Source organism: Agelaius tricolor, unplaced genomic scaffold, assembly GCF_023055355.1.
Source record: "Agelaius tricolor isolate 1412-34295 unplaced genomic scaffold, bAgeTri1.0.p SCAF_22, whole genome shotgun sequence".
In the NCBI taxonomy this organism is placed as follows: domain Eukaryota; kingdom Metazoa; phylum Chordata; class Aves; order Passeriformes; family Icteridae; genus Agelaius; species Agelaius tricolor.
The window spans coordinates 14,180,361-14,199,164 of record NW_027269282.1 but is presented as its reverse complement, the minus strand read 5'-3'; positions in this window follow the sequence as shown (position 1 = coordinate 14,199,164).

Here is an 18,804-nt window from a genome sequence, read left to right as displayed (position 1 = left end):
GTATTTTGCTATGGGAGCAAATTTGTCTTTGCTGATTAGTAGCAGAAAGAAACCTGGGAAGATGGCAATAAAGCTGAGTCTGGGTCCTAAGCTCAATGTGATGAAAAAGAGCTCTGTGCCATGCCTGGGAGGTGATCCCAGGCAGGCAGAGGGTGCCCAGCTCCCAGCAGCTTGGCAAAGGAATCAGCCCTTGCTGGGGAAACTCACTCCCTTGGGAACTAGTGGATCCAAGACCAATAGAGATGGCAAAAACAACATCCAGCTATTCTGCGGTCTCATCTGTGCTGAAGTCTATTTTCATTCATGCGAGTCTGCCATTGCTGCCATGGTGACCAACTTAGAAATTAATTATATAAAGACGTTAACAACATATTTAAATAGGAACATTCAACCCACGGTTCTGGCAAAAAGATCCACGTATTCCTAGGTTGTGCCCTCCCACCTTCCCCTGGGTCCTCCAATACACCATTACCTCTCTGCTGATGTTAACAAATATAACCAGACTTCTGCACTTTTAATTCTTTTTTTAAACTCTGAATTATATAAACCAGATATTCTCTGAACAATTCTGTTCTGTCCAAACCTGTGTTGCTGTGAGCCAACCAACGCTACCTTGTGTAGTACACGAGGTATGGGGTTTGAAATCCTGGCTTCAGACAAAGGAAGCCCCAGAGAGGTGCTCTCAGAGCACGGGCTTGCTGAGACACACACTGCGCTCCTGCCTTTGTGTCTTTGGGTTTTCCACAGGAGACAGGTCACAAAATGTACCACCAGAGCCAAAAGCTCATCCATGGCTGGGGCAGGGAAGAAAACCTTACAGAGAGTGCCTTGCTCCTCAGCCAAGCGGTCAGCCCCTTTCCCAGAGGGAGGCAGCAGTTCAGCCTTGCTCGTTCTCCTCTTGTGACTGTTCTCCAAGCAATGAGGCTTTTCAGTGCCTGAGGAGGCCCCTCCACACCTGCTATGAGCAAGCTCTGCTGCTTTCCCTGGTGTGCCCTTCCCAGGCATGCTTTCACCTGTGTCTGATGGTGCCCTCTGTGCATCTCCGTCACACACAGCCTTTGATGTTGGCACTGTCATGGAGATAATTTTTGTGCTCTTTTCTGCAACGATTTACCATTGACTCATGTTGTTTCATTTTCCTGTGTGTTTTTTAAATGCATGAACATATATCTACCCTTACCACATTCCTTTCAGTTCAGCTTTGTGTTCTCTCAGGAGGTGGGGACAAGCAAGAGGGGAGTGACCTGCACCTGAGTGTCAGGGAATCTGGCTTTTCAGGGCTTCCAGTGAAGTGAATGCAAACCAAACTGTGCTGCAGGGAACATGTGCCTGTTGGCAGGGATTTGTGAGGGAAGGACTCACCCCTGGGATGCAGCCTGAGCTTTCCCACTGTACGAGCTCGTTTGTTTTGGCACTCTCAGGGCTCTCACATCCAGCCACTGCTCAGCTGCTGGAGTATTTTCCTTCAAAGAGCTGCTGGGAAAGAGGCCTAAAAAAACTTTGCAGACATGCCTGCATTAGTTCTGCTGGAAGAGACACTAAACAGAGTGGAGTGACAGATGCCTTTCCCCAGAGAAGTGCTGGTGACTGGTGGAGCCATGGCTGGTGTCTGGGTGCTGTGGCTCCATCTGAGACAACCAGCCTTCCCACCATGGAAGGGACTCATTTCAGAGTAACCACACAGTTCAGGGACTCATTTTCAGAGTAACCAGCCTGTGCAAACAGGAAATAACAAAAGAAACAAACAAAAACCAATATCAAGAGGACTGAATATACTTACAGAAAGAAGGTGACTTCTCCATAGATGGAGTTTGCTGGATCAGCTGGGATGGTGCCTGCTGAATTTCACACAAAGACAGCACTTTCCAAGAGATGTGCTAAAACTGCTGGAAGGTAGCAAATTCTCAAAGATGTTTCTTCTCAAATATCTGTGTAAAGGTTTAATCTGCTCTCCCAACACAGCCTTCTTGAGAGAGGAACACAGTGAAGGGAGGGAAACTAAAGGATGCAAGGAGATAATGAGGGTGAAAGAGAGCAGAAAAAATGCAGCTCATATTAGCACATAATCAGGATTACCAGGAGTGTTTACTGGGTTTCTGAAGATCAGTTGTCTTTCAGATGGATGTCATCCCAGGTGCTGCTCTGTACTTACAAGAGGAAATGATTCACCTCTCTAAATCACTAACGTGTCTCGATTACGAAGTCTCCTTTAATGATCAGCTGGTTCAAGAAAGAGCAAGGCCTAATCCTGGCTCATCAGACAGGGTTTTACATTTCCTGGTGTGCCTGAAGCTATAGGAAGAGAGGCCTGATGTAAGTGACAGGAGGAAGCATCAATCTTGTCCTTTGGGAGCAGAGATCCTGGGAGGATGGGGAGCACAGGGTGACCTGTAAGGGCTGAGTGTAAGCATCTTTTCAGCTTTTTGGTGAGAAACAGTTGGGTTCTGAAGATAGCAAGTGTTTGATGGACAGAAAGACTGGGGTTCAGCAAGCCAAATCCATCATGTCTCTGATTTGGTGGCTTTAGGGAACATATAAAACAGGAAGAAGGTAAAATGAATATACAAAAGATGAGCACAGAGCAGCACCAAAGAAATATGAACTATTGCCCTGAAAAAGTAAAAGCCTGAACCTCAACTGAACTCAGCTCCAAGCTGGTTCTTGGACTTCCTGGGGGAGGTGGATATTCAAAATCCACTGAGGCCTGAGGAGGGGGAGTATCCCCACTGGTGTGCCTGCTGGAGCTCTGTTGGGTGGGTGCCACTGGCAGGGCAGGGTCAGCCCCTGAGCTCCACGGTGGTGGCAGATGGCAGGAATGTTTCCCATCTGCTTTCCCAATGGTGAAGCCTTGGGCCAGCACAGGAGGGGGGCTGCTCTCTGCATCCTGAGCCATGGTCCCACACCTGGGGCCAGCAGTGTGAGGAGCTCTTCACCTTGTGAAAACATTGTCCCTCTGTGGAGGGAGCAGAACAGCTCGCACAGCACAGCAGCCAGAAAAACTCTGGTGAGGTTTTCAGACAGAGCAGGGGTTCTGGGGACAGGTTGTGACAGGTGACACCAGACAGCTGCTGAGCTCTACATCTAAAACAGGGCTGAGGGCAAATCCGTGCTCCTTCAGAGCCCAGCAGCACACTGGCAGCTGCAGGGCGAGCCCTGGCATTGCCCGTGGCACCAGAGCAGGGGTGGCACCGTGCCCCCTGCCTCTGTGGTGTCCCTGGCCAGGGCTTCTTGCCCTCAGCTGGGGCCTAAAAATGGATCTCAAGTGTTTCATTTGCAAACCTTTAACAAAGATCACGCTGACGTGCAAATAGGAGAATGGCAAAACAATACGTGACAGCCAGCTTGCTACACTTCTTTGGAAAACTCAGATGTTTTCTTGTCACAAAGCTGCTCATTCTTCCTTTTAACATAAACATCATAATGGGAATAAAATGGTTCTCTTTCATAAAATGCTGTGTGTTGGTGGTTAAGCAAAATTAACATTTTGTAAAGCAAATGAAGGAAAAAGGCAGCTCTCTGACAGATTCTGGGAGCAAAGAAATGGTTGTTTTATGTTCTGAACAAATGAATTTCACTTTGCTTGGATGCTGACCCAGACGCAAAGCTGTGTCCTGGGGCACTCAGAAGGGAAATGGTTAATAAAGCGTCCCACCCTGTGTGTGAGCCCAGAGGGAAGGGATGTTTTAGTCATGCTCAAACCTTGTGCCTTCACACAGCTCCACAGAAGGCAGAAAAACATCCTGTGGTTCTCTGTACAGCTACTTCTGAGCAACCTGGGCTGTGGAAGGTGTCCCTGCCCATGGCAGGGGGTGGAATGCGTCAAAGGCCCTTCAAACCCAAATTCTGAGAATGTATGATTTATATAAATCATTAATCCCAAATGAACTACAGTAATTGTGTATTATCACATCAACAGTCTGACTTTTGTGGGACTGTCAAAACGGTCAAAGTTTGTCAGTGTCAATTTTAGCTTCAGAGTAACATTTATATTAATGGTGTCCAAGAAACAGAATGGAACTCTGTTTGGTAAAAGAGGAGACAAAATTAATTTGGAATTATTGTCGTCTCTTGCAGGAGGACAGTAATTCCAGGAGATTTTTTCCAAACAGGAGATTTTTTCTTTTAAATTGGAAAAGTGCCTATACTGTAGGCCCTGAGCAGCAGTAAGGAATCTCCTGTTGAGATAAATGGGAATTACGTTTTTGGCATCTGTTCCACAGTTGCTCAATGAATTCCATTGCATTTTACAGCAAAGACTGTTCTTCAGCACAAGCCCTTCCTGCTCCAGACCTTGGAGTTGGGAATGTGCAGATTAAGGCATTATTTTGACTACAATCTAAAGACCTTGTGGAAAAATTGAAAAAATTCCAAGGTGCTGCCAGTGGTTTTTCTGGGGACAAGATTAATATTTGCTGGATTTGCTGTATCCTTTTAACTGCTGCTTCCCTCCTCCTTTCAGTAAATAAATCTGCCTACTAGTTAAACAAACTGACTCTGATAGAAACCAAACACAAGAAATGCATTAACAATAATCTGCTGTTCTTAAAATAGACCAGCAATAGTGAAGGGAGCCCTTGGGTTCTGCTCACAGCTGGGCAGTGCCTGCCCAAATGTGGGCTGTGGCAAACCCCAAGGGCTGCAGAGGATCCTGTGGGCTCCTGAGGTGTCCTGACAGCCACGTCACCCTGCTGCGCTGTGGTGACAGGGCAGGGCAGTGCCACCTCCTGCACTGGTGTGACAGGGCAGGACAGTGCCACCTCCTGCATTGCTGTGACAGGGAAAGGACAGTGCCACCTCCTGCACTGCTGTGACAGGGCAGGACAGTGCCACCTCCTGCACTGGTGTGACAGGGAAAGGACAGTGCCACCTCCTGCATGGTGTGACAGGGGAGGGCAGTGCCACCTCCTGCACTGGTGTGACAGGGAAGGACAGTGCCACCTCCTGCATGGTGTGACAGGGGAGGGCAGTGCCACCTCCTGCACTGGTGTGACAGGGAAAGGACAGTGCCACCTCCTGCATGGTGTGACAGGGGAGGGCAGTGCCACCTCCTGCACTGGTGTGACAGGGAAGGACAGTGCCACCTCCTGCACTGCTGTGACAGGGGAGGGCAGTGCCACCTCCTACACTGCTGTGACAGGGAAGGACAGTGCCACCTCCTGCATGGTGTGACAGGGAAAGGACAGTGCCACCTCCTGCACGGCTCACACCAACCCGGCAGCATGAGCAGCAGAGAGGACAGTGGAGGGCTGGAGCAGACCCTGATCTCAGTCAGCCCCAGATTTCCTTCCCTGTCCCATGAGCTGTGTGACATGGTGAGCAGACAGGGAGCAGCTGGCACTGCCACCTGGCCACTGACGGCTGGCATGGAATTAATCAGAGAATCGCAGATGGGTTTGGGTTGCAAGGGACTTTGAACCTCATCTCATTCCAACCTGCTGTCATGGGCACGGACAGTTTCCACAAGACCAGGCTGCTTCAAACCCTGTCCAACCTGCCTTTGGAGGCTGCTCCTGGTGAATGTGCCACCATCAGTGTCTTTTCTTAAGAAAAATGAAAGCTTCTTTTTAAAAGTACAGATTATTTGTTCCTTGGAAACAAGCAGGAAAGTCTGGCATGCAGGTTTTGAAATGGGCATCTGCTCAGCAGAGATGATCTTCTGTGTCATAAGGTACGGGCACTCAGGGTGGCTTTGTTGTGTGCTGAGGAGGCTGTGCCAGCCAGGGCATTGCTGCTGCCTGCAGAGCAAGTTAGGCAGCAGCCAGACATCCTTTCTAATGCTCCATTCCGTACAGGCAGAAGTAGTAAATTCTGGGAGGCCTTTGGGGCCCTCCTGCCCTCCCTGTTCTGGGAGCTGGTGTTTGGGGCTGTCTGAGCACCATGCCACCTGGCCTGTCCCCACCTTCCCAAAACCTACTGTTGGGTCCATCAGGATTGCAATAACGTGTTTTGCCCTGGTTTTTACTGCATGCTTGGGATTGTAGGGCCTTGCTCTGGAACACCCAGAGGACACTTCCTTGACCTCGCTGCGTGCTGTGGCTGCTGTCATGGCCAAGGTGCTCCTTCCGTCACCCTCCTCTCTGGGACAGAGGGAGCTCCTGGGAATCTCAGCAGTCTCCCTTCAACTGTTTGGGCTGAATTATCCATTAATATTCCGTGATGTGTAGAAAAAGCCCTGAAGCTCACAAGGACCCAGGGATGCCTCATCCCACTCCTTTCCCAGTATTTAGGTTGGAGTCAGGCTCTCCCCACGCTGGCAGGAGCTCATTTCTCAGTGGAAGGGCAGCCCCTGGCCCAGGAGGGCACGGGGACCCGGGGCCCAGAGCGGTTCTGGCCTTTTTTGGAAGAGCCGGGCCGGGCCGGGCCGGGCGCGGCGCCGCGGCCTCGGCGGCTGAGGGCCGGCTCCCGCGGGCCGCATTCCGTGCTAATTTTAACCCGCTCCCTGGGGAAGGGCCTGCAGCGCTACGGACTTGATTTATTGCTCTTCTCCTTCTGAAAACTTTGTTCAAGTGTCTCGGGGCAGAGGTAAAACCAGACTGGGATTCTCAGTCTGGATCCCGACAGAAGTTTGTCTGCATCACCAAGTTCTGCCGGGTTTGTTCAACACCAGCAGATTTCCCCTGAGGCGTCTGCGGAGCAGCACTGCCATGGGCTGCGTGGGGAGCGTGTGGTGGCCATGGCTGCTGCCACCCTGCAGATGGCATTGCCCAGCCTTGGGCCTTGGCCGGGCAGTCCAGGGCTGCAGTGTCACCAGGGTGTCACCGGGGTGTCCCTGGGGTGTCCCTGGGGTGTCACCCAGGTGTCACTGGAGTGTTACCAGGGTGTCCCTGGGGTGTCCCTGGGGTGTCACCCAGGTCTCACTGGAGTGTCACCAGGGTGTCACCCAGGTGTCACTGGAGTGTTACCAGGGTGTCCCTGGGGTGTCCCTGGGGTGTCACCCAGGTCTCACTGGAGTGTCACCAGGGTGTCACCCAGGTGTCACCAGGCTGTGACTGCGCAGTGCTTCCCGGACCCTCCCTCCCAGCCCATGTCCCCTGTGCCGTAGCACCCCAGAGCAAAGCCCCAGGCCCCTGTAGCAGATCATGCTCCCCCAGCCCTGGGGCAGGAGGGGATCTGCCCAGTGTCCAGCAGGGCCGGCCTTGCCCGGGGTGGCCACTGGCCTGGCAGGTAAGGGCAGGGCAGCCGGGCTCCAAGGCCCAGCCCAGGGGTGGGTGATAACCTCAAACCAAGGGGGTGAAATTGGTTGCTGAGGCTGAAGAGCCAACCCCAGGAGACAAAGCCAGCCTGGAGCACTCCCACAGATGTCAGAAAGGGACAGGGGCCAGGCTGCCCCCTGCAGCAAAGGGAACAAACCCTGTGTGCTTCACCTGGCACAGGAAAGGTTGGGTTTCGGCACGAGGAACTCAGTGGTAAGTTCAGCTGATGGCAGAACCAACTTTCTAGGGACTCTGCTGTGTCCGTATTGTTGGGTATTCCCAGGTGCACATTCAACTAGCACATGCCAGGTAAAACCCTCAGAGCTGGTCCTGGCCTGGGACAGAAGCACAGTCTGGGACACCAAGGCAGTGCCCAACCCTGCAGCAGCAGCTGGAGCCCCCCAGAGTGCCCAGTGCCACACAGAGTTATCCCAGCACTGGCAGAGATGGGCAGGGATTCCTGGAAAAGCTCCCCTGCCTCACTGGCTATGGTAGCATTTCCTCAGTACCACAGTGTAAGATCAGAGGATACCAATCTCAGTCTGCACCAGCAACCAAACCAGCATGAAATCCACAAGCTGGGTATTTGAGTAGAAAACATTCCAAAGGGAAATACTGAATATTTTCTTCTAGCCAGTTTCACTTGCTTGTTTCCCATTTGGATTTTGTGTGTGCATGCACTAACATCCATCGCCAAAATGAGGCTGTGCCCCTGGAGAACGGACAGCAAAGTCCTGGTCATGCTTTTTATTTTCTTTTCTTCTTATTAATGCAGAAGAAAAGATGTTCTGTGCTTCTGCTTGGCTGCCCAGCTGGTGGCCTGTGCCAGAGGAAGGTGCCCGAGGCTCTATGGCACTCGGGGCCAGTGGGTCCAGCCCGGTGCTGTGCCCACAGCAACAGCCACCCAAACCCCAAAGGCTGTACCTTGGAAAGAAACAGCACTGGCCTCGTTACTCTTACAGAGCTGATGCTTTCTCTAAGGTGTTTTGTACTTAAGACTGAAGAATTAAGCAATGCCTACAGTTTAAGATTTTGTTTGTTTGTTTGAGATTTTCCTGTCCAGCTGCCAAGAGTTTCTGGCTCAGCCTTCAAACAAATTAACTCTGCCATGACCAACCAATTTAAATAAACACTGGTTGAAATCTGAGGCTTGAAACAGTGGGGAACGTGGGCCTGGAGATGCTCCAGAGTTGTTAGCTGGGCGGTGGGGCCCCGAGCCCTGCCTGGAGCACAGCCCTTGCCACGTGCCCTGTGTGAGGAGGCATGAGGACAGCAGCTGGAGCAGGGAGTGCCACGGGGCCAGCATGGCCCCAGCAGCCACTGCTGCCATTTCCACCCAGGTGGCTTCTCTCAGCTCACCTGGGCTTGTTCCCAGCCCACACAATGACCCCTGGTCTGTGGAATTGCCAGCTATAATTAAAGTGTAGAAGCTGAAAAATAGAAATTATTGGAAAAGGAAAATCCTAATTAACCTTCACTGTTATTGGGAATATTGCTGCTGATTACTCTGGAGCTTGAATTCTGAGATACACAATGAGGAGATTGAGGAGGGGTCTAAACCATGGCGTGATGCCAGCACCAGGCCCTGGCCCAAGCCCTGCTGCAGCCTCCCAGGACACCCACACCACAGCAGTTTCCTGCCCCTCCCTTTGTGTCTCTCCCTCTTTTCCCACATCAAACTCGAGTGCTGCTCACTCTGCTGACACTGTCCAGAACTCTCACACTGCCTGACACACAAAGTCAGTTCCCATCACCTTTTGAGTTTTGTGTTGTTTTTTTTTCATTTTTCACCAGGGCTGTCTATGGGAACACCTTTACTGTGGCTCCTGTTCCCCATTCCTTCTGTTAGGCTGTGTGGTCATGGTTAATATCCAACCCCAGTGAGTTTATGAGCCCTGTGGGCTGCCAGGAAACTCTCCATGCAGGAAAAAAGATCCTGTCACCATTCTGTGAAAAATGTTTTTTAATTCTTAAAGTACCCTCGAATCCAGCTCAGGTTTGGGCACTTTTTCAGCCATATTTAATAGTTTTTAGTAGTAATTTCAGTTTTCTTAAGGAATTTCTGTTATCATGAAAGCTTTACAAGGAATAAGGTCTGTGAAAAGGCTGGCTGAGATACCTTCAGGGCTGCACCCCTGGCAGACAGGAAACCCTGACAGCCCCTGGTCACTGGAGCCCAGGACAGCCCTGAGCAGCCTCTCACCAGCAGTTATCCCCAAACCACACCATATGTCTCCTTACATAATATGCTTTTATCTCGTGGTCTGAATCTCCTCAAAACAGCAAAAAACAAGCCGTATTTGGGTAACAACAGGAGATGAGGAAAATGGGTTTAGGGAGACAAGAACTTTAACCTGATGGTGTTCACATCAGCCCATTAAACTGTTCTTGCAGTTCTCAGCAGCATTAGCCTCTGGGACTATAAAGTGGAATTCCTAATATTTTCTGGTTTGCTACAGTCCTAATGCTTTAATCCACCTTGTTTTCCCTTTCAGATACTTCTCTCCTGATCTCATTGTTGCCTGATTAGAAGTAATTGAAAATAATCAAACACACAGGGAAGAAGGAAAAAGGACATCCTAGTGGAGGCGTTTTAAGAAGATGGGATTACGTTTGAAAAAAGATTTCACATGTTTTACGGAAGTAACAGTCCCATGAGTTACAGCAGCTGAGAATGGATTTACTTTTCTCAGTATAAATTGATGCTGTTTCTCCCCAACATGCGTCATCATTTCCTGTTATTTTGAAGATAGAACAAGGCAACTGAGAAAATTAATGCACTATATATCCATATCTTCACTTTTAGGACTTAGAGATTGCTGTCAATATAGCTAACTTAGGGCCAGCACTTAAAAAAGGCATTAAAAAATTAATAGTGAAAATAGTTTTTCCTTTGCTAGTGTTGTTGGTCAGTTGAACTCCCTCCAAGGCACACCTGAGGGTGAGCAGCAATGGCTGTTTGGCTGTGGGGCACAGAGAGCACAGAGACAGCCAGGGATGGGGCAGTGCTGGCTGTTGGGAGGGCTGCACCAGCTGCTTTTGGATCCCTAGTTTACAGCTGCCATTCACCCACCAGCCTCACAAACACCCAGCCATGCTGAATAAACTCTGGAAAGGATTCTCCACCCTCCCAGCCAGTCTGCAGCACGAGCAGGAGGGGAACCAGAACCCTCAAGCTGTGGCTGAGTTAAATGCATTGTGCCATCACTGCAGGCATCACCTGCCAGGGTTTCTTTGTGCCTCCTCTGTGCTTTCCTCTCTCCCTGCACGATTTCCTTTATTTCAGGTGGAGGATTCTTAGTTTGGGAATGCTTGATGTGAGTCAAACTTGGCACCCTGGTGTCTGGAGCACGGCAGCTGGTAGAGGGTGCAGGGCGCCAGTGCTGGGTGCCAGTGCAGGGTGCAGGGTGCCAGTGCTGGGTGTGTGGTGCCAGTGCAGGGTGCTGGGTGCCAATGCAGGGTGCCAGTGCTGGGTGTGTGGTGCCAGTGCAGGGTGCTGGGTGCCAATGCAGGGTGCCAGTGCTGGGTGTGTGGTGCCAATGCAGGGTGCTGGGTGCCAATGCAGGGTGCCAGTGCTGGGTGCCAGTGCAGGGTGCAGGGTGCCAGTCCAGGGTGCCAGTGCAGGGTGCCAGTGCTGGGTGTGTGGTGCCAGTGCTGGATGTGTGGTGCCAGTGCTGGGTGTGCAGTGCCAATGCAGGGTGCCAGTGCTGGGTGTGTAGTGCCCGTGCAGGGTGTAGAGTGCCAGTGCTGGGTGTAGAGTGCCAGTGCGGGGTGTGTGGTGCCAGTGCTGGGTGTCTGGTGCCAGTGCTGGGTGTGTGGTGCCAGTGTAGAGTGTAGAGTGCCAGTGCTGGGTGTGTGGTGCCAGTGCAGGGTGTGTGGTGCCAGTGCAGGGTGTGTGGTGCCAGTGCTGGGTGCCAGTGCTGGGTGTAGAGTGCCAGTGCTGGGTGTGTGGTGCCAGTGCAGGGTGTGTGGTGCCAGTGCAGGGTGTGCAGTGCCAGTGCTGGGTGTGCAGTGCCAGAGCAGGGTGCAGGGTGCCAGTGCGGGGTGCCAGTGCAGGGTGTGCAGTGCCAGTGCTGGGTGTGTGGTGCCAGTGTAGAGTGCCAGTGCAGGGTGTGCAGTGCCAGTGCGGGGTGCCAGAGCAGGGCCATGCCCCTGGCAGTGCCAGGAGTGCCGCAGCCGTGGGACACTCCCGGCACACCGGGGCTCCCAGGAGGGGTGGGGCTGTCCCCTCCATGCTGCTCTCTGCTGGCACTCTGACCTTGTGACTGGTGCGTTGTTTATGTGCGGTGCCCTTTGCTGTTCCAGCACCGGGTCCCCCAGAACGTGGCAGTTGGACACCTCGTGTATCTCGGGCACTTGTGTTCTCCTCTCCAGGTAGAAAAATCAATCAGGGGTTTTCACTGTGCAGTAAATGTCAATTGTGCAAACATTACAAACCCAGAAACATCTGTAACTATGGAAACTTCAGAGGAATACTCATTTCAAGAATAAATTATGGCAAGAAGCTTTTTAGGGCTATTTTTAAAGAATAAACATAAATTAAAACAAGTGAATTTCATAGGCACAAGTTAATTTTACTTTTTAACCTTTAGTGCTATAGCTTTTCAAGACATGTTTATCAATATTGATGTAGAGAAAATGGTATTTTATTGATGTTAGTATCCTAAGAATTGGCATTACTATTTGTATTGCTTCAAAATGTTCTGCTAAGACAATCTCCACTGTGTTTCAAGGAAGAGAACACTTTTCAGATGACTAATGGCCCACCCTTAGAGTTTATGGTGTTATTTATGCTTTTTGCTACATTTTACAGTTACAAAAAAAAATCAAGTGTTTGAAAGGAAAACAGTCACACCTTTCTTGGAGTGGCTGGGACATTGCAGGATACGAGCACAAGGCCTGGGCGCAGCCACAGATTTGGGAAGAAATCTGGGAGTTGTTCTTCGCCCTCTGCACTCACTCCCTGCTCACAGGCAGTGTGAGGGGTCAGGACTGAGCTCAGCGTGGGACTGAGTGATCCCCCTCTCTTCTCCCCTTTATGATTGCACATCCCTAATGCATGGAAGGTAAATCCTTGGAGATAAAATTTGCTGTTACTTTCAAAAAAAAAAAGAAAAGCCTAGTCATAGAAGGTTTTGCTGTGACAGCTGGCCTGCTGAGACTGGCAATTTCTTGCCCATTCCTTGTTTGTAGCACATGAACCCCTCATGGTTTGTCTCAGCTGTCGTGGCTGTGTGTGCCTGGAGCAGGGCTGGGAACAGCATCCCAGTGCAGGTCACCCTGGCAGGCTGCAACACTTACTGCCCAGCCCTGCTCCTGGCAGCTCAGAAGCATCTGCTCTTCATCTGAGGGCGTCCTTGGAGACAAAACCTGCATGCAGTTTTCCCTCTGTCCATGGGAGTGTGAGCTGGGGAGGGCAAAGGGTTGTGCTGTTTGCAAAGACATCGCTCAGCATCCTCTCAGCAGCTCTGGCCACTAACATGACAGGACTCCCAACTCCTTCTCTGCTGAAGGGTGGAGTCAGACCTGCCATCGGTTCAGGGAGATTTGCTGTGGAGCCAGACCTGCCATCGGTTCAGGGGGATTTACCAAGTCCCCTTCCCATCGGGAGGAAGCAGCACAAAAAGAGGCTAAAAGATACAGGGACCCCTGGGGTTTGGGGACAGGGGAAAGTAGGGACAGGGCAGTGGTCAGAGAGGAGATGGGCCGGGGAGTTAGGCAGGGGAGATGGGCAGGAGAGGTGGGCAGGGGAGGTGGGCAGGGGAGGTGGGCAGGAGAGGTGGGCAGCCCCGGTGGGCAGGGGAGGTGGGCAGGAGAGGTGGGCAGGGGAGGTGGGCAGGAGAGGTGGGCAGGAGAGGTGGTCAGGGGAGGTGGGCAGGGGAGGTGGGCAGGGGAGTTGGGCAGCCCCGGCTGGCACAGGGCACGCAGCCGGGAGCAGCACGGGCTCCGCCGGCAGCGGGCACAGCACAGCTTTCCCCGGCTGTGTTTGTGTTCCTAAACTCCTGTTCCTCCTACAGAGGTCTTCGGAAATCGGGGCGGAACAACGAAGCGAGCGAGCGCAGAGCAGGCTGCGACCATCGGGGCTCAGGCTCCCTCTGCCTGTGGAAACAGAGCGGATCCTGGTGGAAGGTTCATCCCGATCCTGTGCAAGGCTCATCCCGATCCTGGTGGAAGGCTCATCCCGATCCTGGTGGAAGGTTCATCCCGATCCTGGTGGAAGGCTCATCCCGATCCTGGTGGAAGGCTCATCCCGGCCCTGTGCAAGGCTCATCCCGATCCTGTGCAAGGCTCATCCCGGCCCTGTGCAAGGCTCATCCCGGCCCTGTGCAAGGCTCATCCCGGCCCTGTGCAAGGCTCATCCCGATCCTGTGCAAGGCTCATCCCGGCCCTGTGCAAGGCTCATCCCGGCCCTGTGCAAGGCTCATCCCGATCCTGTGCAAGGCTCATCCCGGCCCTGTGCAAGGCTCATCCCGGCCCTGTGCAAGGCTCATCCCGATCCTGTGCAAGGCTCATCCCGGCCCTGTGCAAGGCTCATCCCGATCCTGTGCAAGGCTCATCCCGGCCCCACAGCCCTGCTCTCTGCTCTGCCGCTGCTGCGGGATGGGACCCCTGCAGAACCCACACTGATGTCCCTGGAGAGTGTTCCAGGAGCGACCTCCCGAAATCAAAGCACCACGGGCTGCCCGAGCCTTGGCTGGGATCACACCAACATTATTGTCAGTGTCCTTCATGCTTTGGGGAAGAGAAAGACTTGGGGCATATTACACGAGGAGCAAACTTGTTAACAATGGCCCAAAAAAGAATGTTCAAACAGGATATGTGAGTGATTCTACCAGAAATGCTCAGCACGGTCACAGGGGTAGAGATGGCCCAGGCCAGCAGACAAAAGGACATGTGACAGTCTCAGTGCCAGCACCGTGTGACAACATCAGTGCACAGCACAGAGCCCCTGGCTGGGGCACAGAAAGCTGTGCCCTCAGGCCTGGTACTTGGGCTAAAATACAGCATTTTGAAGGCCAGGCTAGAACACCATGACTTTGTGACCCTATGGTGTCCTGGAGCACAGAAGAGGAGCAGTCCAGCTCCCTCCCAGTCAGCGTTTCCCTGGCATTCGCCCTTGCAATGATGGCTCAGGATCGTGCTGGTGTCTGACCAGCTGTCACCTCTTCCACAGCTGGTCACAGCCACCCCACAACCCATTGCTGCCTCTAACTTCTCTCATCTTCTTGTACTCTGCCTCTTTTTGCCCACTTTGAGCAGTTTCTCAGTATTTTTTTTTTTTGCTTGGGTACCCATATTGAGTGTGTTACGGTCAGCAGGCAGTGGCACCTCACTCCCACTCTTCTACAGTTTTTGTGGGGTTTTTTTTTGTTTTGTTTTGGGGGGGTTGGTGGTTTTTAGTTTGTTTTGGTTTGATTAGTTTCATTTGTTTGTTTTGCCTTTTTTTCCTTTAACACCTACTGTCTCTTCCCACTGGGAACTGCAGCTGACATCAACTGTAGGCTTTGGATGCAGAACCCCTGAAAGCTGTTTGAAATGCAGGTGCATGCTCTCGAACACAGCGCCCCCTCTCTCCCACTGACCCTTTCAGGACCTCAATAAACTCACAGGGAATTGTTTCCTTCCACAGCCACCTCTGCCTCTCTCCCACCACATCACCCAGGCAGGGTCTGATAAGGCCCTTTCCTCTGGCTGGGGGCAGAGCCCCATGCAGGGGTAAGAGCAAGAGCTGCCTCCTCGAGGGTTACATAAAGGGATTACAGCCCCACACACGCTGCTCAGGGGATCAGTGTAACACCCTGCAGATTAGAAACACCAGTGGGGTATTTCAGCATTAAGCCTGCTTTTGGTTTCCTCTCTCTGTGTCCCGGGGTTCTGGCCGGGCAGGTACCAGTCCCACTGGCCTCAGCTCCCTCAGACAGGCGCCTCCTTCGGGGCTGAGGGACACAGCAAAATTTCCAGGTCTTTTCTAAATCTAGGTCTTCCACAGCGGCTGCCATGTACCAAGCCCTCAAGTGAAAGCTAGGAAGGCACTTTTCAGAACAAAAGGGATATTTCCACTGTAAATTGCACTACCCATACAGCTGTAAAATACAAAATCTAATATTAAAGTGTCTTACTAGAATCAGAAAAATTACAGCTGTTTACAGAATGCCTCCAAGCAAGGCAGATTCCATGGGAAGCTGGGCAGCTCCAGGAAATCAATGCTCCTGGCCTGGCTGCTTGCTGCCAGCATCCTCCTGCCTCCAGTGCATCCCTCTCCCAACGCTGCCCTGAGATGTCTGGGTGTGGGAGCAGGCAGAGCACCAGTCCCATCTCCACAAGGTGCTGCTGAGCCCCAGCCTTGAGGCCTTGGGCACATGGAGCAGGGGCTGGGAGCCCCTGGAGCCTCCAGCCAGGCACTGCAGGCGTCTCCTGTTCCTGCTGTTCCTCCTGTTCTTCCTGTTCTCCTGCAGAGGAGCCTCTGCCTGGGGCTCCTGCTGCTCCAAGGCTGCAGCTCTTCCATCCCATTTCAGCCCAGCTGCCCTTTGCTCTTTCACTGTGGTCCCATCAGCCTCCTAACTCTGGGAGAGCTGGAGTAAAACATCAGCCAGGGTTTCTTTTGGCTTCCCCCTCGGCCAGTCAAACTGGTCATGGATCCAAGCACCCAGGCTTACACCCACAGGAGGGCTTGGCCTTGGCTCTCCCAGAGTGCAGCGCAGAGGAAATAATGCTCATTCCTCAGTGCTGAGTTAATCCACGCTGTCAGCTGCTGCTTTTGCAGCATTTAAATGTTAGAGATCATGTTACAGAATAGCTGCTTATCAGAAAGGTCTCTGGCAGTGTTTGTGGCTGAAGCTGCTCCCACAGCACCTGCAGCCAGAGACTGCATGGCCCCACCAGCTCCTTCTGCTGAGAAAAGGCTGATTTTAAGCAGGGTCACTGAACAGACTAAGGAGGCACATCACTTACATCTGCAGCAGGCTGCTCCCCAGTGGCACAACCTGCTTCACCTCCTCAGTGGCTCCCTTTGCACACACGTTACCTGAGGAGGTTACAGCAGTCACAGTGCCAGTGCTGGTAAAACCACAGCGAGCTCACAGGATCCAGTGTATCTGTCAGGCCTCCAAATTGCACTACTCCACATCTAATGCCCATTTCAGCCTGACGTACAAGCCTACTTCCCTAAACCCAAATGAACAAAGAGGCACTGCAAAGGGGAACTGAAGGACTGAATGGACCAGCTGCAGAGCTGGAGGAGGAGCCCAGGGCTGACAGATCCCAAACCTGTGTCCAAAGAGGGCAACAGAGCTCACAAGGGCCTGGAGCACGAGTCTGATGAGGAGCAGGTGAGGGAACAGGGGTTTGGAACGAGGTGGTCTTTGAGGTCCTTTCCAACCCAAACCATTCTGGAATTCCACAGCATCCTTGAATGAAATGGGTTGAAGACAATGAATCCCCTGGGACCCCTGGCTGTGCTTCACTTTGCACAGGGTGAGCTGTGGCAGCTGATCTCCTGACCTGCTCTGCTGCCTGGAAATGCCTCTGAGAGACTGCAATTCCACCTTGTTTGAAGTGCACTGTGATGGCTTTAAAATGAAGGAGCCTCAAAAAAACCCCCTGGAATGCTGCTCCAGCGGTGTTTTAAAACATTATAAACTTCTAAAGAGAAGACTTAGCAGAGGGGAGTTAAAAAGGGAATATTTTTTTGGCACTTACACTGCAGCCAATTTAAATTAGGTAACTGAATATCTATAAATTGTCTAATTAGGTCAACTTTCATTGCAACCTCGGCCTGAAATGCCCCAGCAATAAGCTCTCATCAGAGAATGTCTTTTACACCCCTTGATCCCACATAGTACTTCAAAATGATAATGATCCACTTAATCCTCAAACTGACTTGATGTTTTCCAGAAAACACTAACTTCAAACAAATACATTTCTCGGGAATGCATGTCTCTATGTATGGAAGGATTTGTCCTGAAAACCATAAAATCTCTGTAAGAGAGCTCTGCAGTACGGCTGCATAGTGATATAAATGGTGGCTTCAAAAGGGCAGTAATGTTTGCTTTTCATAAAGCTCTGAATTGACAGAATTAACTAAGAAAAAAGCAATTTTGTTAAAATAAACCTACCCTCTTGTTAATGAGAAATGAGGACTGACGTGGTCAGAGCCCATGTGGCCAGAGCTCACGGAGTTCTGGGACAAGGCTCTCGGGCACAGAGTGTCCTGTGCAGGGCCAGGACTCAGTGATCCCTGGGGCCCCTTCCTGCTCAGAATGTTCTCTGATCCCCACTGCCCACTGACCCCCTGCAGCAGCTCCTGCTGACTCTGTCCCATCACACCTGCAGTGTCCTCTCCTCTGCCTACTGTTGCTGAGAGCCTTTGAGCACCTCTGAGCACCTCTGAGAGCCTCTGAGAACCTTTGAGCACCTCTGAGAACCTCTGAGAACCTCTGAGAACCTTTGAACACCTCTGAGCTTCTCTGAGAACCTCTGAGCACCTCTGAGCACTTCTGAGCTTCTCTGAGAGCCTCTGAGCTCCTCTCCCTCCTGCCACCCATCTGTCCCAAGCCTCCTCAGCTCATTGCCCCAGATGCATCTCTGACTTTGGGTGGGTGGTGCCTGCTGAAATCCATTCTCTGGAGGACATTTCTGCATGCCAGTATGACCTCTCCTGTGCAGCCTGGAATTCTGCTACCATCACCACCCTCCCTCTCCCTGTGTCTGGGCTCCTGCTCCCCTCCCCTCTCAGTGTGGTTTCTAAGTGGCAATTAAACAGGAGTTTAAAGCACCAGCATCATGCTGGCACCCAGGCCAGGTCCCTGGGCTGCCTGACCCTTCCTGCTCTGCCAGGCAGCCCTGCAGGGACAGGGCCTTGGAGCAGGGAGCAGCAGTGCCAGCGCTGGAGCCTGGCGAGACAGGCCCTGTGCCAGGGAGCAGACACATTCCTGGGCAGGTCTCATGAGGGGGAAGCCCACCATTCGGCCCTGGCATGACATTTGGCTGTAGGAAATAAGGGAATGGCTTATGTCGAAAAAGCCTCTCAGACCATCCAGACCAGCCATGCTCCCAGCACTGCCAAGGACCCAGCAACCCATGCCTCCAGAGGCCACATCCACATGGCTTTTGTGATTACTAGGAAGAGAAACTGGGAAAAAAGGACAAACAGGAGGCCAAAAACCTCACATTGAAATGCTGAATTTCCTCTCCGATTCGGCCATGGGATCTGCTCCTCCCCAAGGCACTGCAGCTCCCAGCGAAGACAAACCCTTTGCCTTTGTTTATCTGCTCAGAAACAGATCATCACTCCCTAAATTAGGGCAACTCTGCAATTAGTCCTTAATTGGTTTTATTTTTTTCCTGCCATTCCAATTAGAATTGCCAGGCAGTGCTGGATCACCTTACAGAGGATTTTGGTTTAGGGAAGGGCAGCGGGCACGTCTGACACACCTGGGGCTCCCCCAGGCCTGGGTGCACTGGGGGCACCTGGAGCCCCTGGGAACAGCCCAAGATGAGAAGCTCTGCCCCAGTATCAGCTGGTGCTGCCCCAACACTGTGCCCTGAGCCCAGCAATGCCCCAGAGCCACCCTGCTCCTCCTGCCCAGCCCGTCCCTACTGCCCATCCCAC